Source organism: Gossypium hirsutum, chromosome A11, assembly GCF_007990345.1.
Source record: "Gossypium hirsutum isolate 1008001.06 chromosome A11, Gossypium_hirsutum_v2.1, whole genome shotgun sequence".
In the NCBI taxonomy this organism is placed as follows: Eukaryota; Viridiplantae; Streptophyta; class Magnoliopsida; order Malvales; family Malvaceae; genus Gossypium; species Gossypium hirsutum.
The window spans coordinates 105,419,808-105,446,449 of NC_053434.1; the positions used below are offsets into that span (position 1 = coordinate 105,419,808).

At 37.2% G+C, this 26,642-nt stretch overlaps 1 non-coding gene across 1 annotated transcript; it reads right to left on the reverse strand.

The window, feature by feature from the left end:
- Positions 1-4,666: 4,666 nt before the first annotated feature.
- LOC121210605 (small nucleolar RNA R71) lies at positions 4,667-4,773 on the reverse strand. The gene has a single exon (XR_005905719.1). It is a non-coding gene; the product is annotated as a small nucleolar RNA R71 (small nucleolar RNA).
- Between the last annotated feature and the right edge of the window lie 21,869 nt (positions 4,774-26,642).

The window sequence follows — 26,642 nt, forward strand, 5'->3', positions numbered from 1 at the left end:
TCTATCTTCAATCTCAAAAACCAACTCAGGACCCAAAACCCATCGTTCACCCAGCTCAGCCCAACACAACGGAGTACGACACTTACGACTATACAATGTAACACCCCCAACCCGTATCCATCATTGGAACAGGGTTTTAGAGTATTACCAGAACATTCAGAGCATTTTACAAATAATTTATGTAAATTACTATTAATTTACCGAGATCATTCAAAACATCCCTTAATTAGACCCTCGAGGTCCAATACGAGCATTAGAATCAAGTCGGGACTTAATCAGAAACTTATAAAATTTTTCACGACATTTCAAAAATTTTCCAAGGTGCAGGGCTCACACACCCATGTGGTCTAGGGACATGCCCGTGTGGTCGGGCCGTGTGACTACACATGCCCATGTCTCTAACCCATTTAACTCTCTGACTTATACGGCATGAAGAAATTGAAGTCACGCGGCCAAGTCACATGCCCGTGTGCTAGGCCGTGTGGCGAATTTTATTTTCAAAATTTAGGTGCAGTTTTCACATGGTCGTGTAACACACCCGTGTATTTGCCCGTGTGCTCAATTCTAAGCATTCTATTTCTCATTTTGAAGATGCAGGGGACACACAACCGGACCACATGTCTATGGGACAAGTCATGTGTCACACACGGCCAAGACGCACGCCCTTGTGTGTACCTGTGCGGACAAAATAAAGCCATTTCCTCGCTTTATTTGTCACCAAAAACTTACCATTTTCCTGCACCAAAACTCACAAGCATATATCCACCAATCCAACATCATATTCACATAAAATTTTCCATCAATCATGTGATATTATCTCATGTATTAAGGGATATAAACTTACTCTTAACATAAACTTATATGCTAACATAATTCCAACAACTAACACATAATAAACACTTATGTAATTACCAAAATATTACTTCAAAATAGCCAAGCTTAGACCATCATTAGCCACTCCAATGTCTAGGTTACAAAAGAAAAAAAAAATTCAAGCCATCATTGGCCAAATAAGCTTATACATGCCATTATACCAAACGAGATTTCTATTTGCACCAAAATGAGATAGTGGATAGTGTGATGATTGCTTCAACTGACTTTTAACCTTCACAAGCTTTGAGCACTAAAAAATAGGGAAAATTAAACGGAGTAAGCATTTTATGCTTAGTAAGTTCGTATAACGGAAAATAAACTTACCAATCATATTTATCAATACAAGAGCATATATAATCATACTTTCGATAAATTTTGTATGAGTTTACCTAAATACAAACACTTAATCAAACAAGTTAATCACATAACCTCATATAAATATTGATAAACCATAATTTATACATATTTTTATCCCATGCTTAGCACATTTATGGATGAATTATCCTTAGACTTGGTGAATTCGAAGCTCCTAATCCTTTAATTTCATGTTTTATACTTAGGTGAGCATAGAAGAGTAAAAAGAGCCAGAAACAGGCTAAAAACGGAGAAAATAGGTCAACGTGGGAAATCAACACGGCCTGGACTTCCTCACACGGGTAGTTCACACGCCCGTGTCTATTCAACAGACTCGAACATGGTTTGAAGCAATAGCACACGGGCATGTCACACAGGCGTGTCCCTATCAAGCCCAAATCTAGTCCTATTCGGAAAAGGTCACTTTTGAGGGTTCTTAGGCATTCTAAAGCCTATATAAACACCTTAGAGGAGGATTAAAGAGACACACGAAAGAGGAGGCAAGGGATTACTCGAAGAAAGCTGATTGATCCATCTTAGAAGCCGGATTCACCTTCAAGACTGAAGATCTCTTCAATTCCCCTAAAGAGTCCTTGGGTTTTCTTTATGTTTTGTTATCATTATTCTTCTGAGATGTTTTCATTCATAAATATGAACTAAACCCCCTAAATACCTAAGGGAATGAAACCTAAGATGGATCTTGTTATTATTGTCTGAATTATATGATAAATATTTGACTTGTTCTTAATTATGTATTCTAAATTTTTGCTTTGATATTCCAGGATATTGATTCAGGTTTTGATGTGCTTATTTATAGGAGCAAAAGTCCTTGTCTAAGAGTAGATCTAGCATAATTGAGCGGAGTTGATTGCACGCCTAGAGATAGGGTGACAAGATTTTGCCGACTTAGGGTGAAACCTAATAAGGGAATCCATAGATTGAGTTAATGCAACACTAGGGAGTTAATTAGAAAGAGATTTCAATTAATCAGCCCAGGGTTAGACGTTGTTAGTCTCAAGAGATATAATAATATAACTTAGGGATTTCTACGGATCAAGTCAAATGAATAGATCGCCAGATTCAGAGTCAATAACAAGTGAAGTCTAGGTCGATTTTTCCCTTAGGTATTGTCCAAATCATTCAGTTTTCTCAAAAGTTATTTCCCTAATTTACTTTCTGGCCATTCTTAGTTTAGTAATTAGTTTAGATAAAACAAACCCTTTATTTTTAGGCTAGATAATAAAAAGAAGTTAATACTAGTGCTCTTGGTTCCTTTGGATTCAACACTCCGGTCTTGCCATAAACTATACTACTGTTCGATAAGGTGTACTTGCCTTTGTCGTGATAATAGTTAGTTCCAAGAACGATCATTCATAAATTATAAAAATTATCACCCTTCAAATCATCACAACCAAGTTTTTGGCGCTGTTGCTGGGGAACTAAGATATTAGGAACACTCAATTTTTATTACTTTAGCCATTTTACTTTTATTGCAATTTAAATTTTTATTTTCTTTTTTAATTTTTCATTTATTCGCTTCTGGCAGGTTTTTATAGTGTATGACTAGAAGAAACCCGTCAGGACCATTACTCTTTGATAGTGAGATCGATCTCACAGCTCATAGAAACCAAAGAGAAATAAGGTGAAGCGTAAGATACACAGAGGAAGAGCAGGAGGACGACATTCACACCACAACCGAGGAGATGGCTGAAAACCAAGAAAATCTGCTACCTCCTGCGATTGCTGCTGATAAATCGTAATTTATACATATTTTTGCCCCATGTTTAACACATTTTATGGATAATTTCCCATTAGAATTGGTGAATTCGACGCTCCTAATGCTTTAATTTCATGTTTTATACTTAGGAGAGCATAGGAGAGAGAAAAGAACGAGAAATAGGCCAAAAACGGAGAAAATGGGCCAAAGTACGAAATTAACACGGCCTGGACCTCCTTACACGGGAAGACCACACGGCCGTTTCGATTTGGCAAGCTCAAGCACAGTCTAAAGTAATCGCACAAGGGCGTGTCCCTGTCGAGTCCAAGTTGAGTCCAATTCGAAAAAGGCTAATTTTGAGGGCTCTTATGCATTCCAAAACCTATAAATACACCCTAGAGGAGGAAGGAAGGGGACACACAGAATAGAGAGTAAGGAATTACTCCAAGGAAGCCGATTGATCCATCTCAGAAACCGAATTCACCATCAAGACTAAAGATCTCTCCTCAATTTCCCCTTAAGGAGTTTTGGGTTTTCTTTATGTTTTGTTTTCTTTATTATTCTGAGATGTTTTCTTATTTAGTTATGAACTAAAACCCCTAAATACCTAAAGGGAATGAAACCTAAGATGAATCTTGTTATTATTTTCTAAATTGTATGATAAATATTTAACTTGTTCTTAATTATGTGTCCTTAATTCTTGTTTTGATATCCCAGGATACTGATTCAAGATAAGCTCTTATTCAGGGGAGGAATAGACCCTGTCTAAGAGTAGATTTGTCATAATTAAGCGAAGTTGTTTGCACACCTAGACATAGGGTGACAAAATTTTGCCGAATTAGGGTGAATCCTAATAAGGGGATCCATAGATCGAGTTAATGCAACCCTAGGGTGTTAATTAAAGAAAGGTCTCAATTATTCAATCTAGGGATTAGACGTTATTAGTCTTGAATAGGGATAATAACATAACTTAGGGATCTCTATAGAACAAGTTAAATGAATAAATCATTCGATTCGGAGCCAGAATAACAAGTACAGTCTAGGTGGATTTTTCCTTAGGTATTGTCTTAATTCAATCGATTTTCCGAAAAGCAATTACCCAATTCCATTCTCTGTGAATTCTTAGTTTAGATAATTAGTTAGTTAAAACAAAACCTCTTTATTCTTAGGCTAGATAATAAAAAGACAGTCATTACTAGTACTTTTAGTTCCTTTGGGTTTGACAATCCGATCTTGCTAAAACTATACTACTGTTCGATAAGGTACACTTGCCTACATCGTGATAATAGTTAGTTTCAAGAATGATTAATTATAAATATTTAAAACCTATCACGAAATCACGCGATCAGCCTGCTCCACGCACTATGTATGATTATGCTAAACCTAATTTAATAGGAACTGAGCCAAGTATAGTTAGACCTGTTATTACTGCTAATAATATTGAATTGAAACCTAACACAATTCAAATGATACAACAGTTTGTTCATTTTGATGGATTGTAGGATGAGGATCCAAACAATCACTTGGAGAATTTTCTGGAGTTTTGTGACACTTTTAAAATCAATGGCGTTTCTGATGATTCCATTCACCTTCGGTTTTTCCCTTTTCAATGAGGAATAAAGCTAAACAGTGGTTGAACTTGTTACCACGAGGGTCGATCACTACTTGGGAACAAATGACCTAAAAGTTTTCACTTAAATATTTTTCACCGGCTAAAATGCTAAGTTGAGGAATGACATCTCTTCCTTTGTGCAAATGGATCTAGAAACAGTCTATGATTCATGGGAGAGATACAAGGATCTTTTGAGAAGGTGCCCTTACCATGGGTTACCACTTTGGCTACAGGTTCAGACGTTTTACAACGGTGTGAACCCCTCAACAAGGCAACTCATTGACGCAGCCGCCGGTGAAACTTTGAATAACAAAACACCTAAAGCGGCTTATGAATTTATTAAGGAGATGTCACTGGATAACTATCAATGGCAAGTTATGAGGACAAAGCCGATGGAAGCAGCCGGTGTTTTCAACCTTGATGCGGTTACTATGCTATCTAACCAGGTAGAACTCTTAAATAAAAAGATTGATGGTTTGTGTAGTTCTACTCTGGTACATCTAGTGATGAGGTGCGATTCAAATGGAGAAGGAGCATACACAAAATATCAACCCTTCAGCCCTAGCATCGAGGAGGAACAAGTCCAATATATGGGTAACAATAACTCTAGACCTCAAAATAACCCATATAGTAATACTTATAAAGCAGGTTGGAGGAACCATCCCAATTTCTCGTGGGGCGGTCAAGGAAATCAATGGCCACAACACCCTTCGAGTTCTCAACAACCATCTTACCAATAGGAAAAGAAGTCAAACCTTGAGGAGATGCTAACAAAGTTTATCTCGGTGTCAGAAGCTCACTTTCAGAATATCGAAACAACACTTAAGAATCAAAAAGCGTCGATCTAAGGGCTCGAAACTCAGGCAGGCCATCTCACCAAATTGATTTTTGAATGACCACAAGGTAGCCTACCGAGTAACACTGAATCTAACCCAAGGGAATAGCTCAATGCAATTAGCATTCAAGATGAGGAAGGGTTAGTCGAACCTAAACCAGAACCAAGGTAAGGAATTGTGGAAAGTAAAAGCAAAGGAGACGTAGACCACAGTGAATAAACACCTATAAGTAAAGAGTACAAACCTCAAGTGCCATACCCCAATGTGACAAGGAAAGACCGCACAGATGAACAATTCGGTAAATTCCTTAAATTATTAAAAAAATTACATATTAACTTACTGTTTATTGAAGCTCTTTCGCAGATGCCGGACGTAGGTAAATTCTTAAAAGAGCTTTTAGCAAATAAGTAGAAGTTGGATGAGGCGTCGCATGTGGAGTTGAATGCAGTGTGCTCAACCATACTACAGAATAAGCTGACCAACAAATTGAAAGATCCATTGAGTTTTACGATTCTTTGTTTAATTGGTAGCTTAGATGTTAATAATGCTTTGGCTAATTTAAGGGCTAGTATCAATGCTATGCCTTATAAAATGTTTAAACAACTAGGTCTTGGGAAACCCAAACAAACTAGGATGAGCACTCAGTTAGCAGATAAAACAATCAGATTTCCTAGGGGTATTATTGAAGATGTATTCGTTAAAATTGAAAACTTTATATTCCCAGTTGATTTTGTTGTTTTAGACATAGAAAAGGATTGTGACGTGCCTTTAATTTTAGGAAGGCCCTTTTTAGAAACTGCTAGAATTATAATTGATGTTGGTACAGGTGAACTCACACTTCGTGTAGGTGATGAAACAATCACTCTTCAAGCTCACAATTCAAGTAACACATCAAATGTCGAGGGTGATTTTCATACCACTAGTATTGATTATGTGGTGCAAACTTCTTTGCAGGAAACACGTTCGAAGAGAACACATGAGCTATGTTCGAGTAATGACAAGGGACCCATCTATGAAGAACGAAGGCTACGAGTTGAGGAACTAGATGAATGGTAGACACAGAAATAGAGATCACAGGATAAACCAAAACCACGCCATGACGAGCTAAATATTTCACCAAATCAACTTAAGGTTGGAGACAAAGTACTATTAGATGCAATAGACCCTCGGATTGCCACCGCTGAACCTAATGAAGAAATCCCTCTTACAGTACTTAGCATTTTCCCATACGGCACAGTCCAGATAATTCATCCCAAATTCGGCATGTTCAAGGTAAATAGTACTCATCTAAAACCTTATTTTGATAAAATTGATAGTAGAGATGAGGAGTGTAAACTCCTCATACCACCATGACCACACAACAGAGAGGTAAGTCGAGCTTAGACTATAAATAAGCGCTTCTCAGGAGGCAACCCAAGCACTAACGGTGTTAACTTCTTTAAATTTTAGTTTTTAACATTTAATTCACTAACTGAGCCACTAAACACAGGTTTTCCAGAACCACATGGCCAAGAACACGGGCGTGCCTTAGGCCATGCCCATACCACGGAAGGCAACACCGCCTTGCGATACGGCCGTGTGAAAATAGGGCAAAAATTTTCCCCAACACGGGAGTCGATAAGTTGCCATGGCCGTGCGACATGGCTGTGGGTGAATCTATCAAAACAACACGGGCGTGTGCCACCCCTGTGTCCAAAAGGCGTAGTTGAAACTGAGAAATTAACACGGGCGTGCGACACACCCGTACCCACCACCCTTGCTAGAGACTATGAAATTAACACGAGCGTGTGCAACCATACACGGGCGTGGGAGAAACAAAAGAAGCAGGACACAGCCATGTGCACCAACACGGCCAACGAACATGGGCGTGGGAAAAATTTTAGACGTGCCCAAATTTGAAAATCACGAAACACACGGGCTAAAATAAGGGCACACCAGCGTGCCCCACGGTCGTGTGCCCCAAAATCTATATAAAGCCCCCAATATTCATCATCCCCTTCCTTAAATATCAAACCCTAGCCACCAGAATCCTTTCACACACCTCCCTGCCACGCCCGTGCACCGACCACAGCACCACCATCGACGACCCAAACTCCTCCCTCTACCAAGCTATTGCGTTTGTTCACTCTTTTCTCTTTAATTCTTTTACTAATTTTATGATTTTTTTTATTGTGTTACTTGACTATTTTGCTTAATATTCATGGTTCTAATGATAGTAATGCTTATACTCTTTGTTAGAAATTTTCCATTTTAGTCGATACATTATGCTACATTCATCTATTTTTCTCTTGTTTCCATGGATTTCATGATTACCCACACCATATTACATATTATCAATTCCCACATGCATTCATTCACTAGGTATTCCATTTAACACCATTCTCATGTTCTTATTGTTAATAATGACTTGATATATCTTTCCATTAGGATTTAGTTACTTTTTGGACCATCTTTCCTTTTGTCTATGATACTCATGAAGTATTCTTCTTTAATTTTAACATGTTGTATACCTTTCCACGCTATTCTTAGGGGTTATTCCTAGAACTTTGTCTTGCTATTGTAGATACCATGTCAAATCAACGTGGCAAGAAAATCACCGTCCCTGCCTCGAAGAAGCGAAAAGGAACAATGTCATCCTCGAGTCCCACTACCGAGATCAAACACCCATTCCTCCAATTCCCACAGCGACTGCAGGAGGAACTATTTCAAATACTACGGGTCCAACCCTTAGGTGTGGGCCGCTACATTGATTGGGCTGAACTTGAACAAACCCAACTGGCTGACGCGGTCTGAGCCCTTCTAACGACTGACCCATGGGGGCTCTTCTTTGAGATAGTCGAGCCGATGTACCTCGAGCTCACACTCGAACTCTTTTTAACCTTCCATCTCCAAGAAGTTATGACAGAGTTCGATGATCCTGGAACAATCCAGATCCGTCTCGGCGGTTTAGTCCGCCAGTTGAGCATACCTGAGTTCAGCGTCGCTTTGGGGCTCTATACGGAGGAGTTCATTGATGACGATGATTTTGACACCCTCCACCGCCACATCCACTTGTCTCATTCCAACTGCTGAAGGGCCTTCATTCCTGCTTCGGCCACCTATGACCCTAGCTACCCCAAGGCATCGGCCTTCGCCCCATCCCTGAGGTACTTACACACCATCTTGGCCCACACTCTGACAGGGCAACGGGAGAGCACCAGCGTCGTCAACACTCATGACGCCTACTTTTTATGGAGTATGGTGAACGGGAACATCTTTGACCTTGCCTATTTCATTTCCCTCGCCATTCGCTATCAGACAGAGTAGCATAGGAGATGAGTCATTTCTATTGGCCCCTATGTGACTCGACTGGCACGATATTTTGGTCTCCTCAACACGGCGACACAAGCATCCTCCCTCACTCTAATCGGCCAAATGTCCCCACACGGCATCTCGAGTGTGCTACATATGAGGATGATCGAGTGACGACATGGAGTTAACCCTCCCTAGTACCGCCTGGTCCAGTCTACCGAGGAGGAGGACCCAGAGGACATTACTGATGATGTCCCTCCACGTCATGAGGACCCACTGTCTCAGCCACCACCCATCCATCGTCCAGTTCATGCGGCGACTTCATACTCTGACATCTCTGAGCGCCTTACTCGATTTGAGCAGTAGTGTTTTCAGCGCTTTGATCACATTGATGCTACTCTACATCAGATTTGTCAGCACCTTTACATCTCATCGCCACCACCACCTCGTGAACCATCCAGCGATGACGATGTTTAAAGATTTTTTATTTATTTTTTTATTTTCACTTTTATCTTTATTTATCTTCTTAAAGTACTTTTTATTTTATTTTCCTTTAATACTATTTCATTTTTAGGTTTTATAATTAATATTAGATAATTTATGTTTTTGGATATTTCATTACAAGTAATTATGCTTTTTTATATTTCCTAAAGAGTTAGTGATTTTATCGCATTTTTAAAGAGCTCCAAAGCTCACTATTACTTAGGAAATAGTAACTCCAATGGAAAAGGTTCTCCACGACTGTCATTTTCTGCTCGACCACGATCATAGCTACTACCAGATATAATATTCTTTCGGCGCAAGACTTATGGACTAATGAACCTCTACCACCACCAGAGTATCCTCCTCCACTCTCATCATTGCCTTGGCCGATTATTCTCCATACATCCAATTCAAGGAATTCATCCACAAATTTAGAAAGTTTCACTTCTCTTCCTCTCTTATTTCTATATTGTTCAATAATACTATCTTTGTACATTGAGGACAATGTACACCTTAAGTGTGGGGGGTTATTTATATCTCTATCAGAAAAGAATCCCTAAATTTAGTCTTATTCTCACGTTAATCACTCATATCACTATTAGAATGAATTTTGATTAATTTATGATTTTTATGATACATCTTGAATTAAAACATAAGCATTTATGCATTGACTGTTTAAACTTTAAAGGAATTAAGGAATCAAGCATGAAAAATTGATCCTTGAGAATTAAAAATTTTTAGGTTGTTTCCCCTGGTTTAGGTATTATCTTGAGTTGAAATTCACATGTTAAACATCAAAAAGTAATAATTTTTGTGAGATCGTGAGCCTTTAGAGCATATATTATTTCTTTCATTCTCATTTTTATTGTTGCTTTGAGTGCGTCAATATCAAATCGTTATTCTAGAACTTGCTTGATTATGCGTGTCAAGACCACACCATTGATTTGATATGTCGAGATGATAAAGGCACTTAGGTTTAGCCCACTTACTCCATGAAAGCCTACCATCATAATTAACCCTTAGTGAACACCTTTGAGCCTAACAAGCCATCCATTGATTTACCCTCAATATTAACCCACAACCCATTATTGTTGAAATCCCCTAATTTGATCTCTATTTTTGTCGGGATTTTATTTGAATTAATTGCTTAGCTATGTTTTATTTTTCGTTGTAATAATTAGCAAAGTTCTATGTTATTTGACTTGTTCTTAAAAATAACAAACCTTACATACATATTAGTATTAATTCTTTGTTTTTTGAGCTTAAGTATTTAAATTCCTTATCTCATGAAGAAAAGCTCAATTCTAGGATTTTCTAATTAGAAATGCAATTTATCAAGTTGTATTATTTTTCTAGTTAGGTAATTTTTCAATGCAATCTCAATTCTAACCTTCTTGTTCAGCTTGTAACCATACCCCCTAACCAAAGCCACGTTACAACCTTCTAAAGACCCTTTGATTGATGTATCATCTTAATATATAGTGGTGGAGATTTGATTTTCACGCAAGCCTATGGTAATAACTTTTCATATTGACTGTTGAGTGCTAAATTTCTTGTCCTTAAACATCTCGAGTGATTTAAGTGAATCTTTGTGAGGATGTGAAACTCTGTGATGTTTTGAATTGAAGATGATTACTTAGATGATGGGAGACACCTATGTTTTCATGATAAAATGCTCAACTTGGATTGTTTGAAACTTTGATGTTCTTCGAGTTGAATTTTCAATGTATGATTACTTATGGATTATTTTGAGATACTATTGATGAGAATTATAAGTTGAAAAGAATTTATTTTGATTGTGAGTTGAGGATTTTGATTGAAGACAAGCAAACGCTTAAGTGTGGGGGTATTTGATAAATCGTAATTTATACATATTTTTATCCCATGCTTAGCACATTTATGGATGAATTATCCTTAGATTTGGTGAATTCGATGGTCCTAATCCTTTAGTTTCATGTTTTATACTTAGGTGAGCATAGGAGAGTAAAAAGAGAGAGAAACGGGCCAAACAAAGAAAATAGGTCAACATGGGAAATCAACACAGCCTGGACTTCCTTACATGGGTAGTTCACACGCCCGTGTCTATTCGACAAACTCGAACACGGTTTGAAGCAATAGCACACGGGCGTGTCCCTGTCGAGCCCAAATCTAGTCCTATTCAGAAAATGCCACTTTTGAGGGTTCTTAGGCATTCTAAAGCCTATATAAACACCTCATAGGAGGATTAAAGAGACATACAGAGGAGGAGGTAAGAAATTACTCAAGGAAAGCCGATTGATCCATCTCAGAAGCCGAATTCACCTTTAAGACTGAAGATCTCCCTTCAATTCCCTTCAAGAGTTCTTGGGTTTTTTTTTATGTTTTGTTATCATTATTCTTCTGAGATGTTTTCTTTCATAAATATGAACTAGACCCCCTAAATACCTAAGGGAATGAAACCTAAGATGGATCTTGTTATTATTGTCTGAATTATATGATAAATATTTGACTTGTTCTTAATTATGTATTCTTAATTCTTGCTTTGATATTCCAGGATATTGATTCAGGTTTTGATATGCTTATTCAGAGGAACAAAAGTCCCTGTCTAAGAGTAGATCTAGCATAATTGAGCGGAGTTGATTGCATGCCTAGAGATAGGGTGACAAGATTTTGCCGGATTAGGGTGAAACCTAATAAGGGAATCCATAGATCGAGTTAATGCAACACTAAGGAGTTAATTAGAAAGAGATTTCAATTAATCAACCTAGGGTTAGACGTTGTTAGTCTCGAGAGAGATAATAATATAACTTAAGGATTTCTACGGATCAAGTCAAATGAATAAATCGTCAGATTCAGAGTCAATAACAAGTGAAGTCTAGGTGGATGTTTCCCTTAGGTATTGTCCAAATCATTCAGTTTTCTCAAAAGTTATTTCCCCAATTTACTTTCTGCCCATTCTTAGTTTAGTAATTAGTTTAGATAAAACAAACCCTTTATTTTTAGGCTAGATAATAAAAAGAAAGTTAATACTAGTACTCTTGGTTCCTTTGGGTTCAACACTCCGGTCTTGCCATAAACTATACTACTGTTCGATAAGGTGCGCTTTCCTTTTTCATGATAATAGTTAGTTTCAAGAACAGTCATTCATAAAGTGTAAAATTTATCACACTTCAAATCATCACGATCAAATATCAAGTAAACATAGATGAGCTCATCACATTACAAGCTTCCATTAATTTCACCTTTCCACACTTCAAGAGTCTTTTCCGTCGAACTATTGAAATTTCGATGGGTATTCGGTTAATATACTCATGTGCAAAAGTACCCATTAGGGTACAAAATAAAAAGGCACACTCTTGAGCCACACATTGTACGGCAGGATTACCAATCTAGGCTAAATCCTACCCGTAGTATATGCTCTAGAGAGCTTAATTTGGATTACCCTTCTAGGCTAAATCCAATCTATAACATAAGCTCAAGAGTTCTTACATTAGAATTACCCGTCTAGGCTAAATTCTATTTACAACACATGCAGTATTATTCTTATTCAAGAATTCACCTTAATCTATCGAAATTCAACATTCAACCAGAACATGACAATTTGTCTATATTTCACAACTTAGGACTATTTCATTATGTATATATCATCTCACACATATCAACACAATCATACAATTCAATTCAAGCATATTAACATACATATTTAAGTTACACGAAACTTACCTTGAAAATGGTTCGTATTTGAATTTCAACTAATTTGAAACCTTTTTCTTTCCTCGATCTAGTTCCGTTGTTGGTCTTTCCGAATCTTATTAACCTTGAAAAGTTTTCTTCCTCTCTCCTAAATTGGGGAAGATGATATGAAAATAGATGATTTTTTCTTTTTTAATTAATTATCATCTATTAATTTTATTGATTTCCAATTTAGTCCCTACACTTTTCTAATTTTTCCATAGATGAGTCACTAAAATATCTACTAACTATTCTTCAATGGTCTAATTACCATATAAGGACCTTAAGTTTTGAATTCCATAGCTATTTGATACCTATAGCTACTAGAACCCAACTTTTACATTTTAAGCAATTTAGTCCTTTCCTTAATTAAACACACAATCGGTAAAATTTTCGTATGAAAATTTTCATGTGACCTTTCTATCATGATACCAACCATAAAATAAAATTTTATTTTTAGCTCGAATTTGTGGTCCTGAAACTACTGTTCCGATCTCACCGAAAATAGGCTATTACATACAGTGCCTCGTAAGGTGCCATTTGAATACTGGACTAGGAACTGCTATTGTAGGTGAACTCAACTAATGACAGAAACTCCTCTTAACTACCTCAAAAATCGATCACACAACTCTGAATCATATCCTCTAGTATTTGAATCACCCTCTCAAATTGACCATCGGTCTGAGGATGGAATGTAGTACAGAAGTCTAATCTCAAACCCAGAGCCTCTTGAAGCTTCCTCTAAAACTGATAAGTGAAACGTGGATTTTTATCATAAACAATCGTGACTTGAATCCCATGAAGTTTCACGATCTTTGAAACATATAACTTGGCCAATTTCTAAAATGAGTAGCCTGTCCTAACAAAAATGAAATGAGTAGAATTTGTCAACCGATCCATGATGACATACACAGAATCCTTCTTAGTGTGTGTTAAGGGCAACTCACTAACGAAGACAATAGTCACCTGTTCCCATTTCCATAGGGGAATCTTAATGGGTTGAAGCAAACCCGAAGGCAATTGGTGTTTAGTCTTAACTTGTTGGCACGCCAAGCAACAAGATATGAAATCTGTCACCTCTCGTTTCAAACCAGGCCACCAATACAACTCATGGAGATTCTGATATATCTTATTCCCAAAAGGATGCAAAGCATAAGAGTTACTATGCATTTCCCTCAGAATGGACTGTCTCAAATCAGAGTCGTTAGGCACATAAACTTGTCCTCAAAACCACAAAACCTAATCACGTTTCAACCCAAAATCAAAAGTACTTCCTTCCTTAGCCTGATGGAAATGCAGAACCAAAGAATCATCCTTCAACTATTTAACCTAAATCTGTTTAATCTAAGTCGGCTTAACTTGCAACTCAAATAACAGACTTCCATCATCAAGCAGGCTAAGATGAGCAAACATCGCCCTTAAATTAGACATTGCTCTACGACTAAAAGCATCAGCCACCATATTGGCCTTACTGAGATGATACTCAATAGTACAGTCGTAGTCCTTAAACAACTCAACCCATGTATGTTGCCTAAGATTCAAATCCTTCTGAGTAAGGAGATACTTGAGGCTTTTGTGATTGGTGTAAATAATACACCAATCACATACAAATAGTGCCTCTAGATTTTTAAAATGAAGACAACCGTAGCCAACTCCATAACATGCGTTAGATAGTTGCCTTCGTGTAACTTAAGCTGTTGGAATGCATAAGCCAGTAACTTAGTGTCTTGCATTAGAACACAACCCAAACTAACATGAGATTCATCATTATAAACCACAAAATCTTTACTGGATCCAGGTTGCATCAAAACAAGAGCCTGAGTTAAAACAGTTTTAAGCTTCTCAAAGCTCGATTGTTACTCATCAATCTAGACATATGGGGTATTCTTATGCAACAACTTAGTCAGAGGAGCATCGATAAGTGAGAACCCCTCAACAAATCTTCGATAATAACCCACTAGCCCAAGGAAATTACGGATCTCAGAAACATTCCTAGGCTGTTTCCACTCAAGCACAACCTCGATTTTCTTAGGATCAACTCGGATCCCCTCAACAGAAATTACATGACCTAGAAAAGTTACCTCCCTTAACTAGAATTTGCACTTGTTGAACTTAACGTAGAGCTGTTTCTCACGGAGTATCTCAAGAACTTCTCTAAACATGATTATCCTCAGTCTTAGAGTATATGTAACACCCCTAACCCGTATCCATCGTTATTACCTATCATAGAACAAATTAAACAGACATTCATTTCAATACTAATCATCTAATAAAATTTTAAACCAATCTAACATGCTTCGATTCTATAATTCATACAATTTCCAAATTAATATTCAATCATTATAACCAACGAATCGTGGCAATCGAATGCTTAACTTATAACCAAGTATGTTTCATATCATATACAAATCATTTATTAAGACATCCACTCATATAAATATAATTCATTAGCTACCTTTCAAAAACACTATTTATAAATATGCACTTCTTCACTATTTACTAAGTCAAGCCAAACCATATATATAAGGCATATTTTAAACACAAACATTTAACGTAACAACTTAACCTTTAATAACAGAATCATGAACAAACATATCATAAGCACATAAAGGTATATTTTACCTATTGTTATCCAAATATACATACCCCTTTACCATTTCCAAAATACAGATGCATAGCCAATCTTTTAACTATATATTTGGTCATAAAATTTATTCCTTGATAATTCAACCAATTAAACAATTTAAATCAAAACTAATTGTACCATTTATAACCGTGCCTAAATGACCATTAAATAAATTACAAAACATATTCATACTTTAACATTTCAAACTGTACCTTAACAAACAATAGGTAAGCTATCACATATATATAACCTAGCTTATATGAGCATATCTATTATATCAAAACACATCATTTACCATTTATCTCACCTAAGCCAAATTTTATAATCAACCACCACACAAAATTTACCACAAATCATACTTCCAAAATAAGCTACTTTCATGGCCGATTATATTTCATCATTTACACATCTCATTTCCAAATCATATAACCAACATTACAAACATAATCATAATTTGATCAAACCTTGAAACCAGACTTAACAAAATAAACAAGCCATTTTTACATAGCTTATATATATACACATACCAAAATCCAACATATCTAAATATAATCTAGCCTATACATGCCATAGATTCGAAAATTCAACTTATAAAGTACCGAAAACTGTCGATAGTGTGATAAACTTCGCTGAAAATCCCTGAGCTCTTAATTTGACTCCAAAATCAATAAAACAGGTGCAAACATACATACACAATAAGCTATCATACCTTAGTAAGTCATAAGCAAATAAATAACTCAATGACATAATAAACTCAATTTAATCAAACCAATTTATAATAACATAATCACATTTAATCTCAAGCTTAAAGTTTCATATACAACATATACTTTCATATATAAATTTTGCCTTGGCCGAATATACATATATCTATTATCAGAGTATCATTCAATTTCAAAACCATAGTATCATTTTATAACCGAATGCCAACACACTCATATGCAAATACTAATGAATCCAACTTTAATATCACATACTTATTCATAACATGTGGTCGAATATAATTCACTAATACACATATATTTACATTAGCATCATGTTTAATTTCCATCATATATCAAATAACCAACTTACCTTATTTTCAAATAGATAATCCAATATCACATACCTGATCACTTTAGCTCGATTTACACATTCGATCACAACTTATCCCGTTGAACCGTTCGAAATTGAATAGGATACTCGGATATCACACATATCATACAATGCCGACGTCCCATACGTGGTCTTACATGCAATCACATATCGATTCCACTGTCCCATACAGGGTCTTACGCAAATCAAATACGATGCTAATGTCCCAGACATGGTCTTACACGAGAACACATATCAGAAATCCTATGTCATGACATATGTATCCTAGTTATTCCTAAGGTTTGTACGAGCTTTCGGGTGTCGTAACTTAGTCGAAACGAATTCGTAAACATAGCTCCCAAGCATATACACATTCAGCTAACATATATGTACTTTCACATAGTTCATTTCAGCATATAAAACTCGTATTTATTTAAAATTAACATCTATTTGCTGATAAACTTACCTCGGACAACGATAATCTGAACGGGACGACTAATTGGCAACTTTGGCTTTCCCTTGATCCAAATTCTATTTCTTTGGTTCTTGATCTAAACATATTCAAATTAAACTTATTCAAACTTAACTTCATTCAATTTAGTCCAAAAACACATGATAAACTGTAAATTATACATATTTTTACCCCATGTTTAATGCATTTTATGGATGATTTCCCATTAGAATTGGTGAATTCGATGCTCCTAATGCCTTAATTTCATGTTTTATACTTAGGGGAGCATAAGGGAGTGAAAGGAATGAGAAACGGGCAAAAAACAAAGAAAATGGGCCAAAGTACGGAATCAACACGGCCTGGACCTCCTCACACGGGCAGACCACACGGCCGCGTCAATTTGGTAGGCTCAAAGACGGCCTGAAGTAATCGAAGACAGGCGTGTCCCACGGGCATGTCCCTGCCGAGTCCAAGTTGAGTCCAATTCGGAAAAGGCTAATTTTGAGGGCTCCTAGGCATTCCAAAGCCTATAAATACACCTTAGAGGAGGAAGAAAATGGAGGTGGAGAATATGGAGTAAGGAATTACTCCAAGGAAGCCGATTGATCCATCTTAGAAGCCGGATTCATCCTTAAGACTGAAGATCTCTCCTCAATTCCCCTTTAGGAGTTTTGGGTTTTCTTTATGTAACACCCCTCGCCCGCATCCGACGCCGAGACGGGGTTCGAGGTGCTACCTGACTTAAACTCAATCAATCACACAAAAATCGTGCCGTAAAATTTCAATCAATTTAAAACTTTTCTTTTCACATGCAATTTGTCCCATATGTGGGCTTACGATGCCCAAAACATACATCCGGGGTAGTTCGAGACCCAACCAAGAACTCATGAAAAACTTTGAAAAATCTTTTGCATCAAGGCTTCACACGCCCGTGTGGGTGTAGAGCACACACCCGTGTGCTAGGGACACGCACGTGTCCAAAAACCTAGACATTCTGCCAAAACCACACGACCAAGGCACACGCCTGTGTCCTATGCTCGTGTCCTTCACACAGCTGAGACACATGGTTGTGTCTCTTTCCGGTGTACTACTGCCATGCATACTGACTTGAAAAAAAAAACTTAGGCGCAGGGGACACACGGTTGGACAACACGCCCATGGGTGTAGACCGTATGTCACACACGGTCTAGACACATGCCCGTATGGACAATTACAAGACTATTTTCCAAGCCATTTGTCACCCTCACAACATGTGCACACATACTTATCCAATAACATACAACATGGCATAAATGAGCTCTTAAACATCTACAAACATGTTATGCTCAAGTCATTTTCTTATGGAATAAATATCATAGAATTTGCTTGTATCATTACCACATACTAGTCATGACTATCATTACATCACAAACCTCATGTCCATCACTAAGCATGCATAATCATTTCCACAAACCATTTATGAGGCATTATTAACGATTTACCAATCACCTAATCTTAAATCAGTTACCAACTCATCAATGAATCTCATTTCGATCTCTAGGCATAATGCTATAAGCCACATCACAAGAGATAGTATCATACATATATATGAATAAACATTTAGGCCCACAACATCATTAGCCAACATAGGCCAACTTACATTGCTACAACACTTTATCAATACAAGCCAACACCTTTGGCTAAATCATAATATCACATATTCAACATTAAAACCCTATACATGCCATAGACTCGGAGCACTAGGATTTACTTACGTCGATAGCATTAACTCGACAGTGTGATAATATCTCTGACGGCCTCCTACTCGAGCTAACCTGGCAAACCTAAGGAACATGGGAAAGAAAACGGGGGGGTAAGATTTACGCTTATTAAGTTCATATGAAAACAATAAGCAACTCATTAACATGTTTTATCAATGTTTACAACATATTCTCAAGTTCACAACAAGCTGTCTTCCTGAGTAATAGTCACTAAATTATTTATAACTGGATTTACGAAACTACAAATTAAGTTCTGTTAATTTTCCTTGAAACTAGACTCATTTAAATTTCTACCATAAATTTTTCAGAATTTTTGGTCTAGCCAATTAGTACAGTTTATTCCTCAAAGTTACCCCTGGTTCACTGTCTGACAGTTCAGCCCCTTCTGCATTAAAGTTCGATTATCTCATAGATCAGGACTCGAACAATGCTCTCGTCTATTTATCCTGAAACTAGACTCATTAAGGATTATAAGAATATAAATCATAACTCATAACCATTTTTGTACAATATATAATGATTTTCTAAAATCAGAGTAAGGGATCTCAAAGTCATTCTGACTCTGTCCCATGCAACTTCAAATATTTCATTATAGGAAATTCGTTTGCTTACATGGTTTCTTTTATAAGAAACTAGACTCAATAAGATTTATTGTAATATTTTGTTTAGCTTCTAGCTAGTTTTATATTATTTTTGGTGTATTTTCAAAGTTACACCACTGCAATAGCCCAACACTGTCCACGCTAATTTATTCATTCACAATTATTGTTCACCAAATTAATACAATATCATATCATCTATCATGGTAAGAACACATAGTTATGCATCATAAACATGGACCCATAATCTCATTGTCATCAAATATCAAAGACTTATTCCAAATCATGCCATTTCCATAGTATTCTCCAAATACTATATACATCATAGATTATCACATATCAAGGTATTACTCATAAGCTCAGTGTACATACCTATACCAACTCGAGATAAAATATATAATCATACCTTCTTTAACATGTTCTCCTTAAAGCTTTCATCACATCATCCATTACATTACCCATTGAACACTCGAGACGCTAAAGGATGTTAGGAATTATCATACACCAAATAGAATGCCCAAGGCCATGTCCCTCACATGGTCTTACATGGATCCACATATCGTTGCTTTATCCCGGATATGGTCTTATACAAGGTTTCAAGTTAGTGCCGATGCCATGTCCCGAACATGGTCTTACACTAGCACACATATCATCACGTTTTCATTGAATGCTCACAAGTCAATTCCAATAAAGGCATACATCCACATTTCATACAATATCAAGTATTAAGCACATCATAATGAAATTGAGCATTACTTTCATACAAACTTCTAATATTTTAGATCATACACTTAATGCCATAACAATAAAGAACTTTAATTCAAGCATGATATTGCATTATTGTTACCATACGAACTTACCTCGATACCACAAAGGTGAAAAGGACGTAATCATCCCTTAATCGATTTCTTTCTGTTCTAAGTCCAAATCTCGATTTTCAACATCTAAAACATCACATTTATCTTATTAAAACAATGTACTAATCAAATTAGTCCATTAACACACTTTGGCAAAATTTACAATTTTGCTCCTCTATTTTTCCAAAATTACCAAATTGCCCCTAGGCTCGAAAAATGATTTTTATTCAATTTCATTACTCATTAAGCTTAGATGATCCATTTTCATAACTATGGAAACTCACAAAAATCATTAATACACACACTAACACCTTATCTTACAACTTAGCAAACTAGCCCCTTTTTAAGGTGTTTTCATGCAATTTCTTTCACAAAAGTTGTTTATTAGACAACTAGGACTCATAATCTTCCATAAAAACACAGAAAAAATACATTTACTATCATGGAAAAACCCTAGACATCATTTTGCAAACTAGACCCCTCATTTGAAAGTTTAGGCTTTAGGGATTTCAAAAATGTAAAAATCATCAAGAAAGAAATTAAAAAATCACTTACTAGCAAGGGATGTAAGTGGCTGGTATTTCAAAGCTTCAAAACCCCTTTCTTTGCTGCATGTTTTGGTGGAGGAGAAGAGGGAAACGATAGCTTTTTCTTTTTGATGTTAATAACAAAACTAGTCAAAATTGGTGACCAACTTCACTTAATTTTGACTTTTCAACAATTTTTGTCCCCCATGACCGGTCATGCTTCATTTAGGGGTCTAATTTCACTTTAAAGTCCCCCAATTTAATACACAAATCAATTTAACACCTTAGGCATCAAAACACAACTTTTACCTTTTACGCGATTTAGTCCTTTTTCGAAATTGGACTAGAAATTGCTAAAATTAACTTACCAAAATTTACATGCACTTATAAAATTATATTATAACACATAAAATAGTACTAAAATAATTTTCTCTTGGCTCAGAACAGTGGTACTGAAACCATTGTTCCGACTAGGCCCAAAATCGGGCTATTACACTTTATGTTTAATTCTTTATTATTCTGAGATGTTTTCTTATTTAGTTATGAACTAAATCCCCTAAATACCTAAGGGGAATAAAAACTAAGACAAATCTTGTTATTATTATCTGAATCCTATGATAACTATTTAACTTGTTCTTAATTATGTGTTCTTAATTCTTGTTTTGATATTGTGACAGCCCTAAAGTGACCCTAGTCGGAAAGCGGCCTCGGGACCGCTAGACCGAGTCACCAAATTATTTGAATGTGATAATTATTGCCTAAAATATGTGAATATAAATGTGTGAAAGTTTTAAGCTTCGATTTAGTTAATTGCATGTGAATTTAGTTGATAGGACTTATGTGAGAAAATTTAGAAATGTGCTAGGCAAATGCAAGTGGCCTAATAGTGCATGTAATCAAAGGGGTGGACTTGCATGTCAATTTCCCCCCATTTAAGTACTAGTGGCTGGCCATGAAAAGGGATGATGGGCAAAACATGTCATGAAACATGTTGTGTTAATGGAAAAATAAAATAAGAAGCATGGGCAAAACATGTCATGAAACATGTTGTGTTAATGGAAGAATAAAATAAGAAGCATGGGCAATAAACTAATAAGAAATTGAAGGAAGAAAACAAAGAGAAAAAAATGTGTTCATCATTCTCATGCATGACCAAAAAAAAAGAAGAGAAAAGCTCTCATGTTGTTCTTGGCCGAATAGGAGAAAGAAAAAGAAGGAAAAAGAGCTTTGAGGAAATCGGCTATGGTGGTTTGATAGACTAAGGTATGTTTCATGATGTTCCATGAGATGCATGCATGTTTTAGTAGTTAGCTTGAGTTCTAAATAGCCCATGGTTCAAATCTTTACTATGTCATGGAGATGATATTCGGCCAAGGTGGATTGGTGTTGATATCATTTGCATGCTAAAAGTGAAGCTTTGTAATGGTGCATGTGATGGTGGATTGATGATTCTTGAATCTTCTTTTAAGCATTTTTGAGTGAGACATTAAGTTCTTTGTTTAACCATGGCCAAAATTGAAATGGTATGGTGTTGTGATGCAATCGGCCCCAACATAGACATGTATGTTCGGCCACATGAATAAGTACATAAGTTATGTGTATGTTCGGCCATAGGTAGCCTATTGATGGCTTTAGCTTGACTTAGAAAATTCGGCTAAGGGGAAATATTAGCTAGTATGTTGAATTCGATTCGTGATTTCGTACATATGTGACTCTAGTGTCTAATGTATATATGGGCTAAGTACCTTGAGCTTCTCTTTTGATGTTCGAATGAATTGTATTAAATTGCTTGATGTGATTAAAAATGCGTATGACCATTGTGTATTTGAGCTAAAAGGTGGCCATATGACCTATCAAACTCCTTGTCATATTCGGCCATAAGCTAGCAAAATGAGACTTTAATGAGTTAAATTTGTTTGAATTAAGCTCGAGAGCAAAGGGGAACTAAATCCGATAAAGGGAAGGAAAAAGTGGTCGAATAGCCGTCGAAACCGTTCGACAACATCCGAGGTAAGTTCTTGAGTAATAGAGCTTAAATTATGATTTGATTAGATCATGTTTTAAGCAAATCAAAATCATGCTCTTTATGTGTGGCTATTGAGCCGAAATTACAAGAGTGATAAGTGTCTTGTGTTTGAGTTTTGCTAATGAAAATGAAATACGAATGTGTCATGATTTATTGTTAAATGTGCATGGTTATTCGAATGATGTCCGGGCTAAGTCCCGAAGGCTTTGTGCTAAGTGACCATATCCGGACTAAGATCCGAAGGCATTTGTGCGAGATACTAATTCCGGGCTAAGCCCGAAGGCATTGATGCGAGTTACTAAATCCGGGTTAAGTCCCGAAGGCATTTGTGCGAGTTACTAAATCCGGGTTAAATCCCGAAGGCATTTGTGCGAGTTACTATAACCGGGCTATGTCCCGAAGGCATTTGAACGAGTAGCTATATCCGGTTAAATTCCGAAGGTACGTGATTTGGGAATGAATGATCATGCTGTAAAAATTTCAGTTAATACGCTTGAAACATCCCAACATTGAGGTATGTTTCGTATGTGCTTTGAATTAGTTGAGCCCTTACAAATAAGTATTCGCTCAGTTGATAAATGAGCTACCGGCCTTTGGCTAAGTTGATCTTTGTGTATGAATATAAGGGTTGGTAATGTGAAGTAAGTATGATACTGAAAATTTGTGCATATGAAATTATCTGTTTAGCTACATGAATGCTATACTTTTGTTGTGCTGGAATCCCTTGCTCAAAACTTACTAAGCATAAATTGCTTACTCCGTTTCTTTGTTTCTCTGTTTTATAGATTTTGGCTCGTCAGCTATCGGACTCGGGATTTTTGGAAATCGAAGTCTCCCACACTATCAAAGCCCCCTTTTGGTACAATTTTGGTTGAACTTCGAAATGGCATGTATAGGACTACCCTTTTTGTTGTGGGTCATGGACCCTTTGGATTTGTATAATTTTGGATAGCCATGCGAAAATGGCTTATATATGTTTGAGCATAATGTTATACTCATTTGGTATGGATATGCTTAACAAGGATTGGCCATGGGAATGGTTAATCACTATCATAATTTGTGCTATTTATGCTAAAAGGGCTAGTTGAATCATGGAAACTATGAAATAGGTAAAGTCTACCTTAAAGGCAGATGCTGACAGCAGCAGTGATGTAGATTTGGAAAATCACTAAAAATAGTAGGAATGGAATTAAATATTGAATAAATTATACAAACGAACCTTGATGAATCTATTTTCATAGGAAAGTAACGAAACATTCATATGAACAGTATATTATGAGATGCTAAAGTTTTTGTTAGACAGGGTCCGAACGGTTTCTGGATTCCCTGTTCTAATTTTGGAAATTCATTATAAATTAACCAGAGATAATTAGGAGTCATGCCATATATGAATAGATTCCTTTTTGAGTCTAGTTTCTATAGAAACAAACGGTATCAGTATTGAAGCCCTGTACAGGGAGATATCCAAGTCGTAATGTGAAAAGGTCAGTGTAGTCGATCCCTGTAAAATGGGAGACTTTGACTAATAAACTGTACTAATTGGCCCGACCAAAAATTCTAGAAAAAGATTTTTAGATGCATATATGAGTCTAGTTTCAGGGAAAAATCACGAAGCTGATTTTCGAGTTGTGAAACTCAAGATATGATTTTTAAGGTGACAGTGACGCAGTTAGCCAGCTTGCCTGGAAAATTTAAAATGGATTGTGCAAAGAAGTGATTTAAGTCTGCAAACCCCTCGTGTCCGACTCCGGCGACGGACTCGGGTACGGGGTGTTACAATTTTATTGGTATCAGAGCTACGGTTTAGTCGATTCTAGGACTACCGTAATACGTTTGGGCCTAGCTATACATGCCATTTTGTGATTATTTGATAGTGTAGCGCTTGCTCCCGCGCAAGGGACAGCACCGGCGGACTCTCAACCTAATGCTAGTAACCCGAATGATGAAGCTAGACAAGCTTTCTATAGCGTAATGAATGATTGGTTCAACCAATACATTCGAACTAATACGGCTGTTCCACAACCTCCATTCTCGACTAATGCCACCCCCGCACCTACAATACCTCCGGTAACTGACCAAATAAGGTCAAATAAGCCCCCAGTTGACAGAATCCGAAAACATGGGGCTACTGAATTTAAAGCTACGGATAGCGACGATGCCGAGCAAGCTGAATTTTGGTTGGACAACACTATCTGGGTACTCGATGAGCTATCTTGTACACCCGATGAATGCCTAAAGTGTACTATCTCCTTGCTACGCGATTCTGCCTACTATTGGTGGAGTACTCTGACTTCTGTTGTGCCCCGAGAGCAAGTAACTTGGGAGTTTTTCCAAACTGAGTTTCGGAAAAAGTATATCAGTCAGAGATTTGTTGATAAAAAACGGAAGGAATTTCTTGAGCTTAAGCAAGGTTCTATGTCAGTTACTGATTACGAGCGAAAATTTGTTAGACTTAGTAGATACGCTCGGGAATGTGTTTCGTCCGAGGCTATCATGTGTAAACGCTTCGAGGATGGGCTGAATGAAGATATAAAAATGTTCGTTGGCATTCTTGAAATACGAGAGTTCGTAGTACTTGTCGAGCGAGCTTGTAAAGCCGAAGAGCTTAGAAAAGAAAAACAAAAAGTTGATGTGGGAACTGGAGAGTTTCGTAAAAGATCCTCGGGAAAGTCTCTTCAACAGGCATCGAAGAAATTTCGAGATGATGTGGGCCGGTCTAGAGGCACTTCGGGCCTTTTTAGACTAGATCGTGATCGACCCCCTGTGGGTACACGAGGCACTTCGGTCGCTAGTGTTGGAAATGAACGTCGAGACAGAACGGAGTGTCAGCATTGTGGTAAATGGCATTTGGGGAGCTGTAGGTTCCATGACCGCTCCTGCTATAAGTGTGGATCAGCTGACCACTTCATTAAGGATTGCCCGAGGTTGTCTAAACATAATATAAATCAAAGCGAGAAACCGGGTGCTACCACTGTTCGAGGTAGACCATCTAGAAATACGGACAATGCTAGGGGTGATCAGAGAGGATCTAGAGATGCTACGACCAGATCCGAGGCTCGCGCTCCTGCTAGGGCTTATGCTATACGCGTACGCGAGGATGCTTCCTCGCCAGATGTTATTACCGGTACTTTTACTCTCTTTGATACTAATGTGATTGCTTTGATTGACCCTGGTTCTACTCATTCTTATATATATGCGAAACCTTAGCATCCAGTAAGACTTTACCTATTGAGTCTACTCAGTTCATAATTCGGATGTCAAATCCCTTGGGTCGTTACGTGCTTGTCGACAAAGTGTGTAAGAAATGTCCCCTAGTAATTCGAGATTCCTGTTTTCCGGCGGACTTGATGCTTTTGCCGTTTGATGAATTTGATGTTATTCTTGGTTTGGATTGGTTGACCGCGCATGATGCGGTTGTGAATTGCAAAAGCAAGACTATTGATTTGAGGTGCGCAAATAACGAGATAATCCGAGTTGAGTCTACGGACTTAAGGGGTTGCCAGCTGTAATATCAGCAATGTTGGCCCAGAAATATGTAAGAAAAGGGTGCGAAGCATACGTTGCATATGTACTTGATGACAAAGAATTAGAAAAGAAACCCGAATCTGTGCCGGTGGTTTGTGAACACCCGGATGTTTTTCCTGAAGAATTACCGGGTTTACCACCTGTTCGGGAGGTAGAGTTTAGTATTGAGCTTGTACCTGGAAGCCTCCAAGAAATATTACCGAAGTTCGGAGCTTCCTGGGGCTCGCTGGTTATTACCGACGATTTGTAAAAGGTTTCTCGATGATAGCCACACCATGACGAAGCTACTTCAAAGGATGTTAAGTTCGATGACGGGTGTG